Source organism: Pan paniscus, chromosome 21 (genome assembly GCF_029289425.2).
Source record: "Pan paniscus chromosome 21, NHGRI_mPanPan1-v2.0_pri, whole genome shotgun sequence".
NCBI classification, from domain to species: domain Eukaryota; kingdom Metazoa; phylum Chordata; class Mammalia; order Primates; family Hominidae; genus Pan; species Pan paniscus.
The window spans coordinates 2,365,977-2,378,721 of NC_073270.2; the positions used below are offsets into that span (position 1 = coordinate 2,365,977).

At 49.3% G+C, this 12,745-nt stretch overlaps 1 long non-coding RNA gene across 2 annotated transcripts in view; it reads left to right on the forward strand.

Moving 5' to 3' along the window:
* The window catches only part of LOC103786560 (uncharacterized), a 53,711-nt gene that overhangs the window by 5,032 nt on the left and 35,934 nt on the right, over positions 1-12,745 (forward strand). The window lies entirely within an intron of this gene.

Sequence of the window (12,745 nt, forward strand, 5' to 3'; positions counted from 1 at the left end):
GGGTGTCAGATCTTGTGCCTGCCAATGAAGAGCTTACAGCCCAGAGTCCCACACAGGAAACACACAATAGGAATAATAACAAGAAAGACATTTGCCACTAATTCAGCACTTACTCCCAGAGAGCACAGAGATTCTACCCCTGGCACTTTAAAGGCATTATCTCAATGGCTTCTCGTGCCATCCCTGCAGAGTAGGTGTGACTCACACCATTCCTCCAGGTGGGGAAACTGAGGCACAGAGGCAAAGTTTCTCTCTCAAGTTAGCTGGAAAGTGGGCCAAGGCCATGTCTTCTCTTCTATGGGACACGCTGTTTCAGAAAGCTGAGGTGTGGGGCAACCTCAGAGTAAGCTGTGTGGGCCTGAAGCTGAGGTAACGTGGGTGATGGACCCACCTTAGGTCAGGTGTCCAAGGCCAAAGCAAAGTGGAAAATAGAGATCCTAACTAAACCAAGCCACTCCTCCCCCACCTCACTTCATTCAGTCATGACCTGAAAGGGCCTTTATAGAAGAGGGAGGAGGAAGCAGGCCCTTCCAGGTAAGGGGCTTGCCTGTGGTCCCAGCATGTCAGCATGGAGCCCAGGTCCCCTAACTCCCACCTATTTAATACCTACAGGGACTCTCTTTCTATTCCCTCTTTGGATAGTTGCCACCCATCACTGACTTCCAGCCACCTGGAAATATCTTTCACTGGGCATGCCCTTGCTCGAACTCTTCAGTGGCTCCCTCCTGCTTCAGGGTCTGGACTAAACTCCCAGGGCTGACATAGAGACCTCCACAGCCCACTCCCTTTATTACCTCCTCAGCACTCCCCCAGCACCTCTGCCTCAGCTGGACTGGGAGCCCCACCATTCCTGCCCCGCCGCACACCCACTTCCTACCTGCCCTGACTCCATACCTTTGCCTGTCCTGCCGCTGCCCCTGGAACACCTTCTCCTGCCCCCACCCACCTAGCCACATCCACCACTGAGCTCCTCCAGGAAGCCTCTGGGATCCCCCACATCCATGTGGCCTCTCCCGCCTCTGACTCTGGATCAGACGCTCGTGTTGCATTCTTTAATAATCATCATCTTGTATTCATGTGTACCTTTTAGGCTACTAGTTAGACCCTAAGTTCCTTGAGGGCAGGGCCAAGTTATTAGCTCTACAGTGGTCACTCTTCTTTTGAGACAGCATTTCGCTCTGTCACCCAGGCCATAGTGCTGTGGTGCAATCATGGTTCACTGCAGCCTCCACCTCCCAGGCTCAAGGGATTCTTCCACCTCAGCCTCCCTATTAGCTGGGACGACAGGTTCACACTGCCACACCTGGCTAATTTTTTAATTTTCTGTAGAGACAGGGTTTTGCCATGTTGCCCAGACTGGTCTCAAACTCCTGGGCTCAAGCAGTCTGCCTGCCTGAGCCTCCCAAAGTGCTGGGATTACAGGTGTGAGACCCCACACCCAGCCAGTTACTCTTTTCAAAATAAGGAGTGGAACTGTGCTCTGACCAGACTATATTTCTGCTTTGTTATATATTTGTATGAACAAGTCTAAAACTTTGGGTGGCCAGTAAACAGCACACACTCAGAAACTCCCCGATAGCACCCATGGCACCCTGAGTAATCAACCACTAATGTCCTTCCTGCTGGGCCCAGAGGCCTCTCCGGATCCTCTCGTCATAATGCTGCAGGCAGCTACCGTCACCTAGAGTTGGCTCATGAGGTGAAGTCTCCATGCCATCTGGAATGGGTGCTCCATGATGGCAGGGGCTTGTCTTAACCCTGAGGCCTAGTACTATGCCTGGCACATAGCAGGCTCACAGTAAATTTTTTTTTTTTTTTTGAGATATGGTCTTGCTCTGTCTGCCAGGCTCAAGTGATCCTCCTGTCTCAGCCTCCCATGATCCTCCTGCCTCAGCCTCCCAAGATCCTCCTGCCTCAGCCTCCCACAATCCTCCTGCCTCAGCCTCCTGAATAGCTGGGACCACAGGCGTATGCCACCACAGCTGGTTAATTTTTGTATTTTCTGTAGAGATGGGGTTTTGCCATGTTGCCTAGGCTGGTTTTGAACTCCTGGGCTCAAGGGATGTATCCACCTTGGCCTCCCAAAGTACTGAGATTACAGGCGTGAGCCACCACACCTGGCCTCAGTAAATATTGACTGAGTGAATAAATGCCCCTCCTAGAAAAGTCAATCACAGTTAGAAACTTAAATGGCTGACCCTTATTTAAAAGATGGGTTGGGCTGGGGCATCCGATCTGAGTCCCAGCTCTGTGATGTTGCACATGTTACTAAACCTCTCTGAGCTGTAGTTTCCACACCTACCTTCTTTGTAGACTTATCCTGAAGACTAAATGAGGTAACCATGTGAAGTACCTAGGACACAGCTGGCATTTAGTAAATGTTAGTTTCCTACTTTCTCATGGCTGCATGTCACAGAAACAGTCATCTGATTGGAGTGAAAATAGAGATGCTCTTCCCAGAAGAAGAGAGAATGTCGGCTGGGCAGAGAAGGAGCTGCTCTACACTCCAGCCCTCTGCGTGGAATCTGGGTAGTGCAGCAAGACCCTGGCTTATGTCATCACAGCTTTGTTCCTACTGCTGAATGCTAATAACAGGAAGCGTAGCATTTATTGAGCTCCTGCACACTGGGTGCTCTGCTGGGCACTGGGCATACACTGATCTCATCTGTTCACCATAATTCCCAGCTTCAGAGTGAAGCACTTTGCCCAAGGCAACACACCCCAAGAGTGGTAAGGCCAGGCCTTGGCTCTGAACCTCTAGGAGTCTCCTACCCTGGTGCAGCTGAGTCACAGATTTCTCTTTAAGAAACCCACAAAGAAGTCCTTAGGTGGCAAAAACTTGATCACATGGCCACATAGAGCTGCATGGGAGACTGGGAAATGGAGGCAGTCTATTGTTAGCAGGTTCTGTGCCAGCCTCTACTATAGCATGCTGTCAAGCCCTGCCCTCTCTGGGCCTCAGTCTCCATATTTGGCCAGGGAAGAGTTTGGATGGATTTTCTCTGAGGTTTGCCCTAACTGTACTAAGGCCCCACAAAGGGCCAACTCTATTGCCACTTCCAGTCCCTGCTGTGGCGTGAACACCAAAGATGTCCACTATGAGCATTTGGTCTCCAAACACAATGTCCTTCATGCTATTTCTGAGCTCCATCTTGGTTTTGCTTTTTGGAGATGTGTGTGAGTTAAGGTAGGCCAGGTTATGCTGCAGCAACAAACAACCCTGAAATCTTGGTGGCTCCTAATAGGAAGTGTCTTTCTCATGCACGCTACTACCCGTCGAGGGCTGGCAGGGTCCCCATGTCTCCTTACTCCAGGACTGGGGGTGATGGAGCAGCTGCCATCTCAAAGGCCGTCAGAAGCCACGGCAGAGGGAAAGAGATCTTTGTCTGGCAATTAAGTGCTCCAGCCCAAATGACAGATGTCACTTCTCACACCTTGTTGGCCAGGTTACCCCACCTCCCAATCACAAGGGAACAGGGAGCTGCCATCCCACCACATGCCTGGAAGGCAGAGAGTAGGAAATATAGGAGGATGACATTAATAACAACCTCAGGCCTCTGTTCCAGAGTGTCTGCCAGCCGGCTCTGATCATCTGTGTCAGGGCAGGGGTAGCAGATGTGGCCTGGGAGGCTGCACCGAGCCCTGCTGGGACCTACATGGGGAGTGAGGGGCTGAAGAGATGGAAAGACGTCTGACATTCTGCAGTCTGGGGCCGAGGCTGGACAGCGCAACCTGCCACTGTAGGTAGAATTCCTATGTTGAAACTGAATCTCCAGTGTGATAGTACTAAGAGGTGGGGACTTTTGGAAGGTGATTACGTCATTAGGGCAGAGATTAGGACTCTTATACAAGAGGTCTGAGGGAACTTGTTTGCCCCTTTACGTGACGATGCAGTAAGAAAATGTAATCTTTGAAGCAGAGAGCACCTTGATCTTGGACTTCCCAGCCTCCAGAATTATAAGCAGTAAATTCCTGTTAAAAAATTACCCAGTTTAAGGTATGCTGTTACAACACCCTGAATGGACTAAGACACAGTCCCAGGCAGGAGCGTTAGTTTCCACTTCTGCAAAATTGGGGCAGTATTCCCTAACCTGCAGAATTTTGATGAAGATGAAATGGATGAGTAACAGTGGGGAAACTCGTGTCTACTCCCAGCAGCCTTCTATGGAAGGTGGACTTTTCAGCAGAAGACTCTGCCCAGCTGAGCCCTATGCTGGATTTGGGTGGTCAAATTTGAGAGCAGGAGCTTGGCAAAGAGGGGCTTTGGGGAGGCAGTCAGTTTGGCGGGGGCATATTGTAAGACTGTGTGCTTACAAAAGCACAATATATTCCTAAGATTTCTTTGGGGTGACTTTATTTGGGACAGTTTTGGGGGAGTTGACGGAGATGGGGGCACTCTGGCCCCTGATGCCCTCCCCCATTCAAACAGACTTGGGGGTTCCTGTGGCAATGCACAAGATGGGGGTGCAAAAAGGGGGCAAGAGAAGGAAGGTAGCATGATGGACAGAGGCTGGACCAGTATAGTGACCCCCAGGGAAAGTCCCCTGGGAGGGTGAAGGCAAGTAGGAGGGTACTCTGAGAATAGAGTCAGGTTCTGAAGCTGTTGCCTTCCTATGATGCAAGCCCCAGCTCCTCCTCCATCCTCAAATCTTCAGTAAATGCCCTCTGTTGACAGGACATTCACTACTGCACAGTGGGCACTCAGCTGCTACTTTGTGTCATCTCATGTGTCATACATGTCATGTCAAAGCCAACCTGTGGACACACAGGTCCTCTCGGCTTCCCTTAGGTGGGGGTGGGGAGAAAGCAGGTCAAAAGCCCAGCCTTGGTGGGAATATAAACCAGTACAACCGCTATGGAAAACAGTATGGAGATTCCTTAAAGAACTGAAAGTAGAACTACCATTCGATCCAGCAATCCTATTACTGGGTATCTCCCCAAAGGAAAAGAAGTCATTGTATGAAAAAGATACATGCACACACATGTTTATAGCAGCACAGTTGGCAATTGCAAAAATATGGAAACAATGTAAATGCCCATTAACCAATGGGTGGATAAAGAAAATGTGGTATATATACACAATAGAATACTACTCAGCCATAAAACGGGACAAAATAATGGCCTTTGCAGCAACTTGGATGGGGCTGGAGGCCATTATTCTGAGTGAGGTAACTCAGGAATGGAAAACCAAATATCATATATTCTCTTGGGGTTTTTTTTGTTCTTTTGTTTTTGTTTTTGTTTTTTGAGATGGAGTCTCGCTCTGTCGCCCAGGCTGGAGTGCAGTGGCATGGGAACTCGGCTCACTGCAACCTCTGCCTACCAGGTTCAAGCAATTCTCCTGCCTTAGCCTCCCAAGTAGCTGGGACTACAGGTGCGCACACCACCATGCCTGGCTAATTTTTGTATTTTTAGTAGAGATGGGGTTTCACCATGCTGGCCCGGCTGGTCTTGAACTCCTGACTTCGTGATGTTCTCTCTTTTAAGTGGGAGCTAAGCTATGAGGATGCAAAGGTGAAGAATAATATAATGGACTTTGGGGACTCACAGGGGAGGGTGGGAGAGGTTGAGGGATTAGAGGCTATATATTGGGTACAGTGTACGCTGCTCAGTTGACAGGTGTACCAAAATCTCAGAACTCACCACTAAAGAACTTATCCATGTAACCAAAAACCACCTGTACCCCAAAACCTATTGAAATAAAAAAGCCCAGCCTTGGTCCTACCCAGCACAGAGAGACATGAAGCTATGACTTGGATTTACTCTTCCAAAAGCCTCCAATAGCCAGCCCTGATCTGCTGACACAGTTCCCCTTCTGAGCAGAGAAATGGAGGAGAAGGCAGCAGAAAGATGAGAAAGAATCTCCCGTGAGATCAGGGGCTAGCTCATTAATCTAGGTGAGTATGCCATTTTGGAGATTAGACAAACTGAGCCCTGGAGAGGTCAAATGACTCAGTAATGCAGCCAGACTATGGCACAGGCAGGGTGATGAGCCACATCTGCCTTCCTGTAGCCACCAGACAAGGGAAGCAGGGGCACAGAACAGTCACATAGCAATTCAGTAGCAGAGCCAGGATCCAGTGACCCCAAACCCTGGTCTCTCCCGACTGCTAGCCTGGGAATGTTGCCCAGCTCTTTCACCCACTTTTGGCCTTGCCTCTTCACTGCACCTGAGGATCCAGTGACCCCAAGCCCTGGTTTCCTGGCTGCCAGCCTGGGAACATTGCCCAGCTCTTTCACGCACTTTTGGCATTGGCTCCTCACCACACCTGTGCCAGTGGCTGGCTGGGTTACTTGGAGTCGTTTGACTCCTCCAGGGCTCAGTTTGTCTAATCTCCAAAATGGCATGTTCACCTAGATTGAATAGCTAGCTTCTAATCTCAGGGAAGTGTCTATCTTTTCTTTCTGGGGGGATTCTGGGTGTCAGATAGGGAGAGGCAGCATGATCTCAGAAATAGCCCCAGACACTAGAGGCGGAGCTGGTCCCCCCTGCATCCTGGCCGGAAGCAGCATTTGAAAGCTGATCTTGAGCGAGACAGTATGAGGACAGCCATTGTCATTGTTGCACACATGATCTTACTCAACCCTCAGGTGGCCCTGTCGAGTGGGTTCCTTCGTTTTCTAGTTTTTCCATTGAGAAAACACAAGTAGGATTCAGTCTGAAGACTGGTAGTTCAGTGCTCCCAACAAGGGGCAGGAGGGGCCTGGCTGAGCACCCTGAAGGTGGAGTCGGGGCAGGTGCCAGAACACGGATGCTTTCCTGTCTGGCTGGAGCTGCTCCCGCTGTGTTCCGGAGCAGGGCAGAACAGGAAGGCAGGAACAATGGGCAGCCGGCAGTGGCGGGGTGCTGGGGTTCCTGAGCCAGGGGTGGGGAGGCTCAGGCCTGGTCACCACCAGGGCTGGGGGTGCAAGTTTCCTGTGCAAGAGACTAACAAGATTAGCCACTAACATTTTTGAGCACTTACTGTGTGTCCGGACCCGTGTTAGACACTTTAGATGGATTAGCCTCATTTTACAGATAAACAAATTGGGGCACAGAGAGTTTAAATGAAATGCTCAAGGTAAGTAAGAGGTGAAAGATTTGAACCCAGGCAGACTGGCTTCACATCCTATGCTCTTAACTACTATAACTTTATATGTGTATACATACATATATGATTATATGCATGTTATACATACTTTCTCATAATTTTCCCCTTTCACTTAATTTATCATTGCCAGTTTTCTGTGTCATCAATATCATCCTTGTTTACAGTGCTAATGTGCCGGGAAGACCTTGTCCATGTGTCCTGGCCACATCCCAGTCTGTTCTTCCCATTACCTGAGGGGTCTGGATTTCCACTGTTGGTGCTGTCATTGAGTTAAGGTGTGGTGCCTCTCGTTTAAACTGCTGATAACAGTGGTGGCACCAAGGTGTGGGCTGGGGGGTGCTTAAGCCCCTTTTAATCTCTATCATAATAACTCCCTTATCCAAATAAACACCATCGACATAAAATAATGTGCTTTTATGCAAACAGTACTTCAAGACAGGCCTCCCTCGCCAGCTCAATCATTGCTGCACCCAAGCATTCCCACGGAGAAGTCCCCTAGGTAGCCTGGCTGGTGGGTTAATGTCAGAGGGGTGCTGGCTCTGAACGCAGCTGTGGGAGCACTGCTGGTATCTTAGGATCCGGTGGGGTGGAGATTTGGAGCCCAGGAAGACCCAGCCTGACCTGGTGGTGGTGGCTTCAGAAAGAGCTGGAGAGGGTAGAGGCCCTTGCCTAGGGCTCTTACTGCATTTTATGTAAGATGAAGGCCACAGATTGGTGCTGTCAAGACTGGGAAGGCCTGTGGGACTCAGGACTCCAGGGTAAGACTGACCTGCCCCTCCTTTCACCTGAGACAGACTGGGAGATCCCAGGGCACTGGGGGCAGGGGAGCGGAAGGGGCTTGTTGAAAATATCCACCATGGCAGCTAGGAGAGCCTGCTGGAGCCGCTCCTCCAGGGGTGATGAACAAGCTGGAGGACCCCTCCTGGAACTCCCTTTTTGCCCTCACAAGGCCAGCTGGGAGCACTGGATAGGGAACGAGACACCTGAGTTTTGTGTTCTAGTTTCATCGCTGCCTGTGGGTGGCTGTGTGGCCCTGGGCAAGTCACTCTCCCTTGGTAGCCTCTGGCTTCCCACCCCTACCATACCAGGGAACACTATGGACACTCCCGTTCTGCCAGATGGTCTAACAAAGATGCTTTCCCTCTTGGGTCACCTGGGCTGGCAGGTGGGTGATTCAGACGTCACCTTTCTGAACCTCCAACTATTATTACATATTAATATACATTTACATAATTACCTTCCAGGTATGGCCTTTGGGGGTCACCTGTTATCTACTTCCCCTTATGGTAGCTGTCCTCTATTTTCATCTGGGGAAGCCTCCTCTCCTCCACCTCAGCCATGTGCAGTGGATGGAGTTGACTCTTCTTCTGGCTCCAAAAGGGGAAGAGAGGCTTGCGGATCTGTGCATTCCATTTCCCAAACCTCAGAGGAATGGGGGTTGGGTGGGGCATGTGACCCAGTTCCAGCCCATGGCATCAGGCTTAGAACTGGTCCTGATTATGGAGAAGTCTGGAAGCTTCAAACCTGAGGGGATTTGAGGTTGGAGTTAACTGGCAGCCATCCTGCCCCCATGGAGAATGGAGCCATTGCAGAAAAGGCGGAGCTGGGGATGGAGAGAGAGACCAGGGCCTCGTGATGCAGCTTAACCCCTCAAGTCCAGCTGTGCGTGAAGCCAACTGCTCACCCTTAGGCTTTTCAGGTACAAGACAATCAAATGTCTTTTTCATTGAAGCCAGTTTGAAGTGGGTTTTCTGTTGCTTACAGCTAGAAAAAGCCTGACTTTTGTTGATGTTACTTAATTCTATGCTGCCATCAAAGGTACGATGAGTTTTTAAAGGAAAATATTAAATCTGCTTAATAACAGGTTATTTTTATTTTTATTTTTTTGAGAAGGTCTGGCTCTGTCGCCCAAACTGGAGTGCAGTGCCGCAATCTCGGCTTACTGCAACCTCCGCTTCCTGGGCTCAAGGCATCATCCCGCCTCATCCTCCCAGCCTCCCAAGTAGCTGGGACTACAGATACATGCCACCACACCCTGATAATTTTTGTATTTTTAGTAGAGATGATGTTTCTCCATGTTGCTCAGGCTGGTCTTGAACTCAAGCAATCCACCCACCTCGGCCTCCCAAAGTGCTGGGATGACAGGCCTGAGCCACTGCACCTGACCTAATAACAGTGTTTTTTTTTTTTAATTAAAAAGATGCAAATCAGGTTTCCCTTGTAAAAAAAACTGACACTAGTGTATTTTTACTTATAAAATTGCGTACCACCATCTCCTTTGGTGATATGATCAAAGTTCTTCACATCTAGAGTCTAGACTGTGAGAAACAAACTCACCCGTCCAAACCCAAAGAATGGACTCAGAGACACAGAGAATAGCGGAAGTGAGACTTTTAATACAGTCTTGCAAGATCGGGCGTCTGGTGGGCAGGCATACCCCGCACAGTTACAACAAGCAATTTATCCTCTAGTGTGCAGGTCCCTCTCCTGGTTCCTCATAGGCTGAGTATTATGGAGTCACAATCTTCCTAGACGTCACCTGTTGGTTGTTGAGTAGGGTTGTTTTTGTTTGTTTGTTTTCTGAGATGGAGTCTCATTCTGTCGCCCAGCCTGGAGTGCAGTGGCATGATCTTGGCTCACTGCAACCTCCACCCCCCAGGTTCAAGCGATTCTCCTGCCTCAGCCTCCCGAGTAGCTGGGATTATAGGCCCCCACCACCACGTCTGGCTAATTTTTGTATTTTTAGTAGAGACAGGGTTTCACCACGTTGGCCAGGCTGGTCTCAAACTCCTGACAAGTGATCCACCCGCTTCGGCCACCCAAAGTGCTGGGATTACAGGCATGAGCCACCGCGCCTGGCCAGGTAGGGGTTTTGGGTGTTTTCTTTAGGGTTGTCTCGTTGCATTTTGTTGCAGCCCATAATGCATTGCAATCATAGTCTGCTCAAGGGCTTTTTAAGTATTTGACCTATGACCTAGGTAGTCAGGCAGGCTGATAAAAGAATAGATAAAGTGAGCTATTTTGCAGGCTAGTAAATTTTCATTCTAGACTAAACTCTTAGGTTCGGATGAGAGCAACTAAGGGCACCCCAACAAGCAGGCTCCAGCTATTAAAGCAAGGGCCTAGTATATTCTGTCCTTCTGTAGCTGGCAGACCCAGGCCTACTTGAGGCACTTCATCTTGGAAATGGACCACCATTTACATATTTCCTACATAGACTTTGGAGGTGTTTAGCAATTTTTACTTTCCTTTTTCTTTTCTCTCTTCTTTTTTTTTTTTTTTTTTGACAGAGTTTCATTCTGTTGCCCAAGCTGGATTGCGGTGGCATGATCATAGCTCACTGCAGCCTCTAACTCCTGGGCTCAGGTGATCTTCCCATCTCAGTCTCCTGAGTAGCTGGGACTACAGGCATGCACCACCACATCCAGCTAATTATTTTTTGTAGAGATGGGGTTTTGCCATGTTGCCCAGGCTGGTCTCAAACTCCTGGACTCAAGTGATCATCCCACCTCAGCCTTCCAAGGTGCTGGGATGACAGGCCTGAGCCACCATGCCCAGCCTTCTCTTTCAATCGCATTGTCTGGCTAGCAGTAAATCAGTCTTCTGTATACTCAATATAATCTGTTATTTCCATGTGGCATCATTTTAAAAGTCATTTTAAGTGATAGTTAGGGAATCGGGTGAAATTCCACTGGACTTTATCACAGCCACCCAAACAAATGGATAGCAGATAGTGACAACACCTAACTCCCCCTCTGCCTGCTGGCTGGCAGATTTCTTGGACATCCATTTTCGGGCACACCCTCATTCAAGAAACTTTAAGATGGTGCTGATGGGGAGGTAGTGTGTGAGAATGAGTTACGATCATCGTTACCATTTCTTTGAGGCATTCCAAATTGCTAGCAAACTTGAAACAAATGCCCCTGGCTGAGTCTGGGTGTGTTGGGGGCCAAGTATATAACTGGAAGTTCTCTGGATTAATGTCTATATACAATGCTTATTACAGGTGGTTTTTAAATGTGCTAATATCATATTAAAACTTAACCATAACCACAATGATTGTTTAGAACTGAAGACTAACGGAAGGTTTTTTGGACTAATTTAATCACTGACTTTGAAATTGCCAGTGCAGTGATACTAAAAAGCAGACCTACTTTTGGTGGTTTTCTTGTTACCTTCAACTGTTCTGCAGACTACGTCCCCCTCATTGCCTGTACGAGGTGGGTCTCCCACTGCCCTATTGTGCTCAGTAAATGTTTTGATGATCATAAGGAGAGGTCCTTAATGGGCATCCCAGAAAGGAGTGAACGAGGGAGTGACCCGGGACAGGGAGCCATTGCTTCTGAGTCTTAAGCCTGATTATGCTATGTGTCCTTAGGGAAGCCATACCCTCTCTGTGCTTCAGATGGGTATCCTTTCCCTGCTCTGCTTAGCCCGGATGATGGAGATGTCAGGCCTTGGGCAGAAGTGAATGACAAATGCTTGCCTGCTCCAACCCTGGGCACCCACCTAGGAGTCAAACACATGCTGGTGCTGGGCCAGGTCAGCCTCATCTGCCCATCCCCTTCTCCTCTTGCTCCCCAGCTATCCTTCTTGCTCCCCAGCTATCCTTACACCTAGCTAGGCCTTTTAATGCTTAGTAGGGGCCCCTCACGTGAAGGGGCTGATCTGTGATGCTCTCAAGGACCCCTGTTCCTGGAGTTGCCCCATGGCTGCCACTGGGCGCCTCTTCCCAGCCTGTGCAAAAACCCCTTCCCAGTGTCTCACTGCTGCACTGGCTTCACAGCCCCGGGCTGTGGCCCCAAAGGACATCTTCCAGTCCTGTCACTCAGCCATCCCCAGTGAGTTATGCTACAGCTGAGCTTGGTTAAAAGGCAGCCTCATTCCTGCCTGGAACTTCTGCTCCTTTCCCACTTTTAATCTGATGGCTGAGTCTGACTCACTGCAGGGCTGTGAGGACAACAGATGGCCCAGAAGAGAACAAATGCGCACACACACACACACACACACACACACACACACACACACACACGCGCATGATATAGACACCCCATGTTTCACATTACTTTAGCTAAGGGTAGTGAGATGGCCACAGAGCAAGAGCAGATGCAGCCAGTCATGGCCTGGCTTTTGACCTTCCCCAGTTCCCTGTGCAGTGGTTGCTACTTTCTCTGAGTAGGTAGGATCCTTCCAGAACAGAGTAAAAGGCTGAGTTCCTGCTATGCCACAAAGTCTTTTATATTCAGTTTCCATCACTTCCAGAAGAACGTACATAACAGTGAAGGCCTGCCCTTGTAATGTTCACCAAGGTCGAATTTCCCTAGTTCCTAAAGCTTCAATATTACCATTCCAGTCTTCCCGTGACCCAGATAACTCTTTCAAGCTCATCTCGCCAGTGTCCTGAGTCCATTATTTCCACTGAGGGACCACCTCATATCCATCAAACATGACAGGAGAGGTCTGAATGCCATTGGTTGGCAGAGATTGTTTCTTCCCTAGTTCTCCCCTGTGAAGACTGAGAAGTGGTCAGTCTGCCAACATTGAGAGACAGCTCGGGAGGTTTTGTCTGCCTGGTGTATACAGAGGAGGCTGTGATGGGTCACATCTAATGTCTTTCCAGAGCAGAGAGGAGCCCATGATGGGGGTGTCCCTGT